The sequence below is a fragment of the Corapipo altera genome, unplaced genomic scaffold (genome assembly GCF_003945725.1).
Source record: "Corapipo altera isolate COAL_440 unplaced genomic scaffold, ASM394572v1 46, whole genome shotgun sequence".
Classification (NCBI taxonomy): Eukaryota; Metazoa; Chordata; class Aves; order Passeriformes; family Pipridae; genus Corapipo; species Corapipo altera.
In genome coordinates, this window is record NW_020884883.1 from 16,520,619 (window position 1) to 16,533,034 (window position 12,416).

The window sequence follows — 12,416 nt, forward strand, 5'->3', positions numbered from 1 at the left end:
TGTATTTTTGAGGCATTATGCCAGCTTCCGGCATTTGATGCTGTGAGTTGCAGTAAATAAATAAATAAATCAAAATTTGAGATAATGAATAGATTTCCAAGGCTATGTTTTTTCGTTTAGAAAGATAAGCAGTGGACCCAAATGCCAGCTTCTCTGTGGTTTATAATCAGTTTATAATCAGTTTACTGATTATAATTTTAATCTCACCACAATCATGTTGAACAGTAATGATTTTACATTTTTCTATTTTCATATAAACTTAATTTGACCATCCATATTAATAGACAGAAATAAACATTTCAGATTTGTTTTAGAAAGCAGAGACCACAGTTAAATGCCTCAAAGACATTTTTCACACTAAATGTTTATTGTTTCCTATGCCTATAATTATACAACTAAGTATTTTTAAATACTTTTTTTCATCATGTAAATTCTCTTATATGCATAAATGCTGAGTTCTAGAAATTAAATGAAAATATCACAAAACCCCATAGTTAATTGAAAATCTGTAAAATAATATTTTCATTGAAATGGAACGGACTCACAATCACAGAATTATAGAATCAATTAGGTTGGAAAAGACCTCTGAGATCATTGAGTCCAACCTGTGACCAAACATTACCTTCTCAACTACACCATGGCACCAAGAACCATGTCCAGTCTTTCCTTAAGCACCTCCAGGGATGGTGACTCCACCACACTGGGCAGCCCACCCCTACCTCTAATCACCTTTTCTATGAAGAAATTTCCTCCTTCGACTTAAACCTCCTGTGGCATAGATTATTTCCTCTCATCCTGTCACTTGTTGCCTCGGAGAAGAGCCTGACCCCCACCTGGCTACAACCTTCATTCAGGGAGCAGTAGAGAGCAATAAGGTCCCCCCGAGCCTCCTCTTCTCCAGGCTGAACACTTACACCTTCCTCAGCTGCTCCTCATCAGACTTCTGCTCCAGACCCTTCCCCATCTCTGTTGCCCTTCTTTGGACTTGCTCCAGCACCTCAATGTCCTTGAATTGAGGGGCCCCAAACTGGGCACAGGAGCCAAAGTGTGGCCTCACCAGTGCCAGGTACAGGGGAAGATTTAATGCATTATCCACTGCCTTGGGTAATGGCACAGGGTAAACAAGGGCATCAGAAGGGCAAATAAAAAAACCCAACTACAAATAATGTAAATGGTTTTTAAAAACCTATTAAAACAAAGCACAGGGGGCTGCACCATTTCCTGACCATAGCACAGTCTCCTGCCATGTACTAAACTGCACTTTAACTCTTGCCTGTCCCGTTCCTCCACCCCAGCCAAGCGCTCCTGACTGCCCCTCACCCCCCGCCCACCATGGACGGACCCTCTATCCCTGCATCTCATCTTCCATCCCTGCATCTCGTCCTGCCTGCCTGCCCTCATCTCCTGGTTCCCACTCTGCCACCCACCTCAGAGCCACCCTGACCAGCAGGACAGGCCCTCCTGTGCCCACAGCGCCTGTCCCAACCTGTCCCAGAACTCAACCTACCAGAGTGCCAGGACGGCGCGTGGGTAGTTATTATTACACCTCAGTGTTTATTTCTATGCCCACAGTGTGTGTCTTATTTGCATAACCACAGCCTGGGTATTTTGCCGTGTAGAACACCATGGAAATGGCTGTAGGCTGCTTGGCCAGCAGCCACAAGCCACGGCTAGTCGCAGTGGTTATTCCTCAGCAGCTGCCCTGCAAATAAACATCTCTTGTTTTCTTTCTTTCTTTTCCAGACTTTTCAAGCTGTTCACTGCTGATACATATAATGTGTCTGTGACTTCGGGGATTTTAATGACACAGAACCCCTCAGGAAATGTATGTAAGGTAGAAAGTGAGGCAATGAAATTATGCCAGGAAAAGTGTTTAAAAGACTAAAATTATAGAAATTGTTTCCTATGCTCATGCTCATTTAAAGCACACATTTTGGCTTTTAAAAACATGTGATTGCATTGAGTCAGGCTTATCCTTAAACATTGAGCAGGCTCACAAAACTGTTCTCAGGCCCTGCATGGAGAGCAGAGTTGCCTTCTCATAACTTAATTTGTTGTATCATTTGGGTGTCTGCTTTTCAAATTAGTTGAAATACAGCATTAATAAGAATATAGGAGAGTCTGAGATAGAAGAGTTATGAGTATCTGTTAGAGGGAGGGAATGGCAGGGATGGAAGGTGAAATGGATGTGGTGGGCAGACGTTGTAGAGTTACTATTTATGCATTCTGTAGATTTTTTTCTTTGCTTTTATTGAACATGTACACATTCAAAGAACATAATGTTACAAGGGAAAAGAATAATTTGAAGGTACTTCCTCTTAAATTCACAAGCATCATTTAAAAATATATATATATTTAATCCAGTCTATGGACGCTACCGAATGAACAAATTGATCTCATAATCGTATTTCTTAATGGGAAAACTTAATGAGGCACTTCCATGTAATTTAGACCTCTAAAATATGATGTGGTAAAGCCTAAGATTGGTAGCTAAAAGATACAGATGTTTTATGTACTTTTTATTATTAGATTAAAATGTTTCTTCTTCATTAGTAGTGAAGATAATATAAGATGAGCGGTTTTGCAGAAAATTACCTACTCCTGAGTCAATATCATGGTGTTAGAAGAAGGCAGACAGTGCTGGGGGGGGGGTGTGAACCAGATCCCTGTGTGTGAGACACGCTGAGAATCATGTCTGCTCGACTTGGCTGAGTACAGCCAGACGGGGTCACAGCGTTTCCACAACGTAGGCAAAACTGAATCTTGTGCTCTATAGCTCAAGGCCTGGCAGGGGACTGATTCCTTGTGTCTCCAGGCTTTGAGGCATGGAGTGGATCAGTGCAAACTTTGGGGATTAGAACAGTGACAAAGTGAGTGGGAATTACTGCTTTTCTCTGCAGCTGTAACTACCACACCTCTCCAAAGCAGCTTCTGCTCCACTCCAAGTCTCCTCAAGCCTGCCCTAGCAGGTCCAACACTTTGCTGGTTGTTGTAGAGACAAAGGAGATCCAGGATGTTGTTTATATTAGTTTTCAAACAGCTGATTGTTTCCTACACCAGGACGAAGGCATGTGCAATGTAGCAAATTCATACAGGAATGTTTTGTCACCCCTTGCAGTTGTTCATGCTGTCACAGCCTACTTTTTCTGTGTGTAAAAACCTGCACCAGTGCTTTTCTGTCTGAAACAGGCTGTCAGCTAAATTCTACTCACTGTGCTGCAGTTTAGGGGAGACAATGAATTCTAGAATTGGACAGAGAAACGAGGTCCAGGGTGAATGTCTGTGAGAGAAACTGGAGAGTGATATTGCTAAAAGGAAAGGAGACCTAATGGATAGAACAGTTTTCAAGTATTTAACAGACAACTGCCCAAAACAAGGATATAAAATGTGAATAGTCAAAATATTTTATTTGAGACAGGAAAACAGACCTTCCAGAGCACTGGCATAAAGCTCTGTGTCAACCTGATGTACTTGCAGTGCTGTGGAAGTGCTAGGAAGTAAAACCCAGTCTTCTGACTACTCACACTGTTTTTTGTATACCATAAATAACATGCAAAACCAGAATAGCATAATGTATATTAAAAATGAGTTAGCCTTTTGAGAACCTTTTCATTTTAAATTTGTTGGGGGTAAATCTGTTTTGTTGTAAATAAGGATTTTTGATATGACAGTGTTCCTCTGGAATAATCTTTCCAAGAATATTTCCAGGCATACATCTTAAGAAGAAATAATACCTTCTTTTAAATTACACATCCTTGTAACTGTGGTTAATCCACAGTTACACAAATCATATCATTACAGATATTTCAAAATATCTTGTGAAAGAGATTGTTCAGATCTTAATCTTTCTGGTAGGCACCTGGAGTCCCCTTTTGCTTGTGCCCCTGTATATAGACATCTTTTCTCCTTCTTCTCCGTAAATCTTGCTGTGAGAACCCTTTCTTGTGTCTGTAAACAGTTCAGTACTAGATGCTTCCTTCTCTTACTGATGCATTTTCTGTTTTCCTTTTATGTAACTAATCTGCAAAAGCACTGCTTTCATCTTTGCTGCTGCTTAGGCTAATCCTGCATTTCTGGCACACTGTTTTCATGCTCCATTTTCTTTTGTTCTATTAACAGGTACAAGTGCTTTGAGATAACAGTGTATCAATGGAGATCAGTGTAGCAACATTTTGTGTTGATAATAATATAAATGATACCTAAATAAAATGTTAATGAAGAAAGGTAGACATGGAAATGGAGATGACAGCTGTGTACAAGTTACATGAGCATAAGAATATTTACAAACTGAGCGAAATCATTACTTGTTTGAAGTTCAGGGGAAATTTTGACAGTAATTTTCAATGGAGCCAGCGCTCTGACTTTTTTTCTTTTTAGTCATTTAACTTATTTTTGAGTGAACTAAGTTTCTGAGGGAAAGATACAGGAGAAATAATTAGCATCATGCTTACCAATCAAATAGTGTTACGCTAAGATAGGTAACGTAACAAAGTGCAATGAGCCTTCTTGTAAAATGCACTAAAGTGTTAAACTTAAAAAGAAATTTATTGATAATTACAGAGACATAGAATTCACAGACAGATAAAAGCTATGAACTATGACAGCAACGGGCATGTTAGTAATTAATTGCTGTGACTTCGCTATGCTGGAACAACTGTGCAGCTGAGCCGTGAGTTCAGGTGAGAAACTGATCCACTTTAAAAGTGTTTTGATAGGTATTTTTAGCCCCATAAATATTTGGGTCCATATATTTCCATCCGGTGGCTGCAGGATGAATGAACAGGGATCCAATGGAGAATGAGGAGGCCTGTCACCAGTATTTCTTTGGAAAACATCACCTCAGCATCCCCAAGCTAAATTCCCATAAGGGCACAAGAGCTTTTCTTACTTTTTGACTGCTGAACTTAGTACATTATTGTGAATTTTGTGCTCATTTTTTTAAAATAATGTTTGAGAACAGTATCTTTTTGTAATGCCTTTTATATTTTTTGTATTTGTTAAATATGTTTGATTTGAAGGAAGAGACTTGCCTCTGAAGTGAACTAAAGGTTTGCATTTGTCTGTAGTTTCAGTTGGTTTTTGTCTGTAGTGGTGTTTAGATGTTTAGGTGTGTGCTTCCTTGGCTGTTAAGATACCATGGTGCCTGCTGACAAGCGGGATGGATCCTTGTCAAAGGACAGAGGTTGTCAAATATTAATGGTTTTAACTGGCAGGTCTGTGTAACACTGCAAATGTCACCTCGTGTGTGTGAAGTCCATTTGTGCCAGTCCTGAAGTTTGGCACCATGTGCCTCCAAACACTTGATCTCACCTGGCTGTTCATGCTTGTGTGTCAAATAATAGTGGAGGAAAGGGAAGCATAAGGGTCAAGGACAGTGCACTGAGCACTTTGGAGACTCGTATGAGAGGTACCCAAATGTCATTAGCTGGGGGCTAATGGCAGCTCTCTCCTTGTCCATTAGGTAATAGAACCAGCCAGAAGTACTGAACCTCAACAGAGTGAGTTTGCATTTAACAGAAAGATTGTGAAATTGCCCCAGTCTGTTGGAAAACAAAGCCACAGCATTGACTAATTAGCATATATATAAACACATAAAATGACTGTTAACATATAAACCACTAATATATGTTAATTTCAGTTGTATGTGACAATAGAAAATAAATTCATACTTTCTTGTGTGAAATTTCATAATTCCCAGGATTTATCTTGCCTAACTCCACATGCTTGATCATCAGGTCAGATGAGTCCAGGTCTAAAGAATGTGTTAGTGCAACCTGGTACTATATGTTGGGGTTTTTTTTAAGAACCAGTTATATAAATGTCTGACAGGAGTTTCTTAATAATAATTGGCACTGTCCTGGGTTAGAGAGGTGGATTCTTCAGCTACATTTTGAATGGCAAAAAATGGTTCAAGGCTTGTGGTTTTCTGTCAAGGCAGGAAAACCTGAAAGTAAAAATGGCTAAAAATAAGTTCATTGTCCAAGATGAGAAAACATAGATGAAAATGAGAATCAGGGAAAAGGAAGTTAGGCTTCATTATACTGTTTATACTATTTCAGTGATTGAAAAGATATTAAGGGAAATTCACACGAGTATAGAAAATACTATTCTAGAATAGTAGAGGAAAAAAGGGAAGAACTAGTTGAGGGTGGTGCAGGGCCTACTTTATACACTTTCTGCAGTGATCTCTCACTTTTTAGCTATTATAAAGAAGAACAAAATAATGTTTCATTGTGCAAAGTCAGCATCATAGATTGGCCAGCAGAACATCAGATTACTTTGATTTTGTTGCGTTTCATTTGTATATTGTTTTGTTATTGTTCTCACAAAACTGTTTTCAATATCAAAAAAGAAAAAACCTACGTGGAATATAAAACTTCTGTTGTTAGCATTTTCTCAAGAAGTGGGACAATACAAAAAAACCATGAAGAGAAAACAGACTGCTGCATGCTTTGCAGGTAACTTATGGAAAATGTAAGGTAAGTTTTAATTTTACTTTGAAGCAGATTGTACTTTTAAGTAAAGCTATAGCAACTCCTAAAAATATACTAGGATGCATATAAATGTGCTGGATAAAGATGCAGAGTCATTAAAATGGAAATTTAGACTTTGTGGTATGTTGTTTATTCCTCATGGGGAAATGTTTTGGAGGAGCTGGTACACCATTTAGACTTCTGAGTGCCACTGGTGTGGCATAATGACTGTAGTCATTCTGCTTCCACTTCTAATTTAAGCTCCTAGTCTTCCTAACTTTCCTCTGCTTTAATTACAGAAGACAGACTTCCCTGTCAGGTGACTCTGGACAGGAGCTTAGCCCCAGTAGCCTTGTTATTCTTCCAGAAGAGCCTGTCCTTTCTCCTGGTGAAATAAGGAGTCAAAAAATGGGATTAGTGCCTTCACGACATTTAGGCGATCTGAACAACTCCCCCTTTCCTAAATTGATTGATTTTGGCCCTATGAAATAGCATTTCTGGGGGATGGTGAATGCTTCTCAGTCTATGCTTTTCTCCTTTTCTCAGCCTACTCTCTGCTCAACTCGTTTGGTACAAATTCCTTCTCTGTCTCCACATGCCTTTATCACTGTTTGTGCAAAAATCTTCTGTACAGCTTGTGCTTAATAGAACAGTCCTCTTCTATCTCTCTACTTCGCTGATTCTCCATCTGTTCTGCATCCAAACCAAAGCTGAAAATTTATCCTCTGCTTTGCATAAATCTTTTCAGCATTTCTTCCAATGCTTGTATTGCTTTCAATTTTAACTTTACAGACACTAGATACAATAGTTCTGCACTGCACTGCTCTCCTAAGTCATTACCTGAAAACAAATATTTTGTTCAGTTGTCCATTTTTAAGTGCATCTATATACTTTAAACACCTGTTTTAAAATGTATGTACATAATAGCATGTTCATAAATGTGGGGGCAGTTCTATTCTTTAACATTTACAATTTTAAGGGATATATAGTATTTTTTTCATAAGCCTTCCTATAAAATTGTGTCTAATAAAATGAACTAGTGTTCTCAGTTGTTACCTAATTGTACTGGGTGATGATAGAACCTTCAGGCAGATTGATTCCTCCTTAGGTTCAATAACCTTTGCAACATACAGCAGGAAAAAAAATGTCACCAAAATATTACAAATCCAGAAATTCATTAAGCAGAATAGAACTAAGTTTTTTAATTTTACAGCCAGTTATTCTCTGAAGCTAATTGTATTGTCATCTGAAGGTTTATTTGTCCATTTTTAGCTCCACCAAACAGAACCGAACCAAACTTTGACAGCTGTTCGAAGAATCTCCTTTCATTCCTGATCTTCTCCACATTCAAATCATTTTATGGAAGAGTAAATGCATGAAAAATTAAAATGGTAATGTGACAGACTGACAATGAAATGTCTAGTTGTAAGTTCTGAGGTATCTTTGACACCTGGATACTCGCTGATCAGATTATCACCTTCCCAGAGTTCCCCTGTAATATATTTTCTGTGTTTCATTAACCTCAGTCCGAGTGGACCAAACTATGGGACTATCACTCATAGAGGATAATAGTTGTGAGAAAAATTTCATTGTGGTTCTTCCTTTAGATGAGCCTAAGTAGTCCTCTAAAATATATCCTCCCATCATTCTAGTAAGTTATAATTAAGTTTCATTTTGCTTGGCCATAGCATAAGTATTGTAAATACCAGATTCTGTTATGAGACACAAGGATGTTATTCAAGTGTATTTGCAGGATTAGAAACATCTGCTGCTTGGATATTGCTATGTCATTTAGAAATCTGATAATGTCTTCTCTCCATACTAAGTCTGTGAACCTCTGTGTTACTTATTTGATTTCAGTGCTTCATGCTGATTTCAGTGAAGGAAAGCATGACTTAAAACTAAATTTTAAAGCAGTAATAATGCAAATACCCTTTTGAACAAAATTTTAATGCAAAGTAGCAGAAAATCCAATTAACCCAATAACTGTAAAGTAACAGATGTGTTTAATAGTTAAGAAGTCAGATTTATTTGTTGTTTGGAGTATTTTTTTACAATCAGCAGTGTTCCTCGAGGCTGCTTAAAGAGATCTTTGTGAACAAGGCAGTCCAAATATACCTGGCTACCTGGCATGCCTGTGGTCGTAGGTGATTTAGAATGATGATTCCTTTGTCTCTGGGAGGATACTTGCGTGAGGAGAACATTTAATTAAATTAATTAAAAGTCTTTACTTATTTCAAGAATTGAAATTGTTCCTTGTGAGATTTCTGGCTGCATCACTGGACTGGTACTAATGCCAAATCTCCAGATACATTAAGGTCCTTCAGAGCATATCTTTGCCCTGTGAATGGGCTTGCCATGGTTCCCAGAGAGGGAAAGAAGACTCCCCAGGAGTATTAATAAGACCCAAAATGAAAAACAACTCCTAAAAGTAACTTGAATAAGTGTCATCCCTTTTCTGTTTCCCTGGCTGTACAGGGTGAAGCAGGCACACCTTTCCATGGTTTCAGCAGTCCAAAATGCCCTCACACACGTGGCTACTCACTACACTTAATCCATCTCTTTGCGTTTAGAGGAAGAAAGGTTTGGGGGTTCATTCAGTTCTTCCCTTATGCCTATTTCTGTCACCATGATCACAATACTTTAATTTTCAGGAGTCTGCCTGGCTGACTCTCAGCTGTATCTGTATTGCCTCTTGTCTCTGAGGGTGAGATTCAGCTGGCTAAGTGTAAATATTTGTGTTCAAACCGGTCCCCCTGCTAGCTTTTGCAGTTAGTGGAAAGGAACAGGCACTTATTTATTTAATAGGGACGGTTCACCACAATCACTTTTATAAATCTCTGTTAGGACATGAGTAGTCTGCTGTAGAAGTGCTTTTCTGTTTTTGACTGATCCTGCAGGAGGGTAGATGAAAGGTTCAGTGTAGACACTTGCATTTAGCCAAATGAAATTTACATCCAATGTCTTTGATCCTTAATTTATCTTGCAAGATTTTTTATTTCTCTTCTGTGTGCATGTATAATTCTACATGCTGTGTAAGACACTGACAGGAGACAGTGATGCAACCTTTTTAATAATTGAACATTTTCATATAAAAAATAAGCATTTCTGAAAATGTTGCAGGTTTCCATGGGATCCAACTGGAACAGAGAAGAGAGCCTAAAGCAGTTTTATTTTTTTTTCCTTCCTCATTTTCCTTAGTGAATATAAAGGCTCTTTAGTTGTAGTTTCTTCAGCTTTTGTGTGGACTGTACACCTGTGTGGACTGTACACCTAGATTTGTTGTTATTGCATGATTTTTAGCATAATATTGTTTCTGCAAGAACATCTTGACCACACTCAAAGTAGACACTAGTCTCTGCTTCACTGGCAGCCACAACAGCTTTGGTGAACTTCCCTCTAGGTCTGATCCTTCAGAAGAAATCATGAGGGTCCAGCCAACCACAGGATGTAGCTATAGTGTAACCATGCCACGGATTTTACAGTAAAATACATCAAAAGTACTGAAGACAGCTTTCTAGTCACTCAATGTCTGAGACTGCAGAATATCTCTGTATTGCAGGAGGAAAGAAGGTCATTAGGGTTCTTTATTCAGAAATTATGTCACTCTGCTTGGTGGTCGCATTGGGATGTTTTTTTTGTAGGAGTGACCTCCACAGACTTCTGAACTGTCAGTTCCATCCCTTATGATTATCTCTTGTGTGGCTCTGAATATTAATGGCACAAAGCCGTCCTTGTCTGCAGTGAGCACAATCCAAGAAGAGCCTACAAAAATTAAGAAAAAAAAAAAAAAAGAAAAAAGAAAATGAGTGCACTGCTCTGGTTACGTAAATGTAGAAGCACGTTTTTAAAAGTCAGCCAGCACACAAGCAGAGCAGGGTTCCTTTTTGTGCACTAAAGCCTTATTACACTAATGACATTAAGATCTGACAATCCATGCTCAATACATCTTTGTGTAAATGCAGTGAGGGGCTAAATGAAAGGTCTTGCAAGATTTGAGGCATTTTGTCCCTTATTTAATTTAAGTTCGAAGACAAGGAGCATCTTTGCCAGATCTGATAATCTATAAGTATCTCCATCTTCTGAAAACTCAACCAGCCTTTCCATGCTGACTTTTGTTCTAGTGACATCTACTTCTGCTTAGCCTTTTCACTCATCTGCTCTACCCAAATGACAGAGAGATCTTAAAAACTGGAAAAGTTGGCAAAGAAAATGATTGTGCTGTATTTGGTCTTGAAGGGAGTAGGGGTTTCCATCTCCTTTACTGTCAAACCAAAATTGTTCAGTATGTTTTCAAATTCATACAGCAAATGGAAGTTACACCTTGAATTTGATTTTAAAAGCTGATACAATAAAAATTCTTGTCCTTTAATTATTTTTTGAATCTTCTCATAATGAGAATGAACAAAATCTGAATGACATTTTTAATTTTTTTTTTTTCTCTGAAAGAGACAAGATTAAAATCAAAGACCTCAATACCATTCAGGTTCACTTTCTTTATTGCACAGAAATAAAAATAAACATCCCCACCTTTGTTTTTTACTTTCCTTTGCAAGTCAGCTTGAAAATGAAGCTATATGTACCATCTTTTTTTTTTTCCCTAGTGATTAATCTGTTTTCTTTTGAACTGGATATTGCAGCTCTTATAGAAAATAGTGAATTCTCTGTTTGTCTTGACATTTTATGAAAAAGAAAAGAAAATCTGTGGTAACTGAAAATCATTGTGGGAGCCCTTGTATGACACACTTTCCTTAGAGCATATGATCCTGTCATCACTGAGCAGGGGCATTAGTGGGATATGATGGAAAGAAAGCCCTTATATGTTCTGTGTTGGGATTTAAGATTTTGGAATATAAAACTCTGTTTAAAATAGAATGTGAAAAAAAAGAAGTATAGAAAATCCAGAAGAGCCATGTTAAATTTTTGTCAGTCATAACAAAGCATGTGCCTGGACAAGGAAAATCTCCCCTCCTTAAACTATTAATGAAGCACTTTTCCAGGCTGAGACACTATTGCATGTTGTCATGTCACCTGTTACATCATAAGAAGATTGTCATTCCAAACCATGAATCTTTAATCTTCTGCTCTTAATACTTTCTTTCTAATTCTGGACAGACTTCAGGTTCTGTGAGCAGTGGGCCTGAAAGAGGAAGTTCTATTGTCCAAATGGATGTTACATTGCTGGTCAAATTGATGAAGAATACTCTTATGTCAAACTCTTCAGACTTCTTATTTTCATCCCTTGTAAAGGTTTGAAATTCTCTGTGTCACTGGTAACTTGCTTTAAAGCATATCCCACAAAATATTGCAGTAGTGGAAAAGCCTTGTGCAAAGTGTAGCACCCTTTTGCTATGAAAAATTATTACAATGATGATGTGCCAAAAAGTGACAGTTCTGTGTGCTGGTACCAGGGCATTCCATGACAGACTATATTTAGCACAGGTAATGGTATTACAGTCCTGGGCTTAAAGTGCAAACAGTGAGCCCATGTTCACTGCTATGATGATCTTAACAGCCTTGCTGTGGGTATGAATTTGGCCTGCAGTTGTGAATTTTTTTCCCCTAATCTATTGAAGTTTAAGCGTTTATTCATAGTAAAAAAGGTCAGGCTTACATTATAATACAAGCATGCTCTTCATTACATCCTCTTTAATTATATAGCACCAAAGAATGGGAGTGATATTTTTAAACTTCATATTTAATATTGATGTCTGGTGTCAAAGAAAACTTTTAGGAACATAAACATGTACCAGCCAGAACTACATAAAGAGCTGCATAACTACTTCTACTCCAAACCTAATACCATTGCAGGATCTTCCTGAGTTTTAAAAAGATTCTTGTTTCAGTTTTTCTTTTTGATGTAAGCAAACAGACTCAATTTCAAAAAATCGAGCAGAAAGAGGAACACATTAGGATGATTCTGAGACATTGTCTTTTTGATAT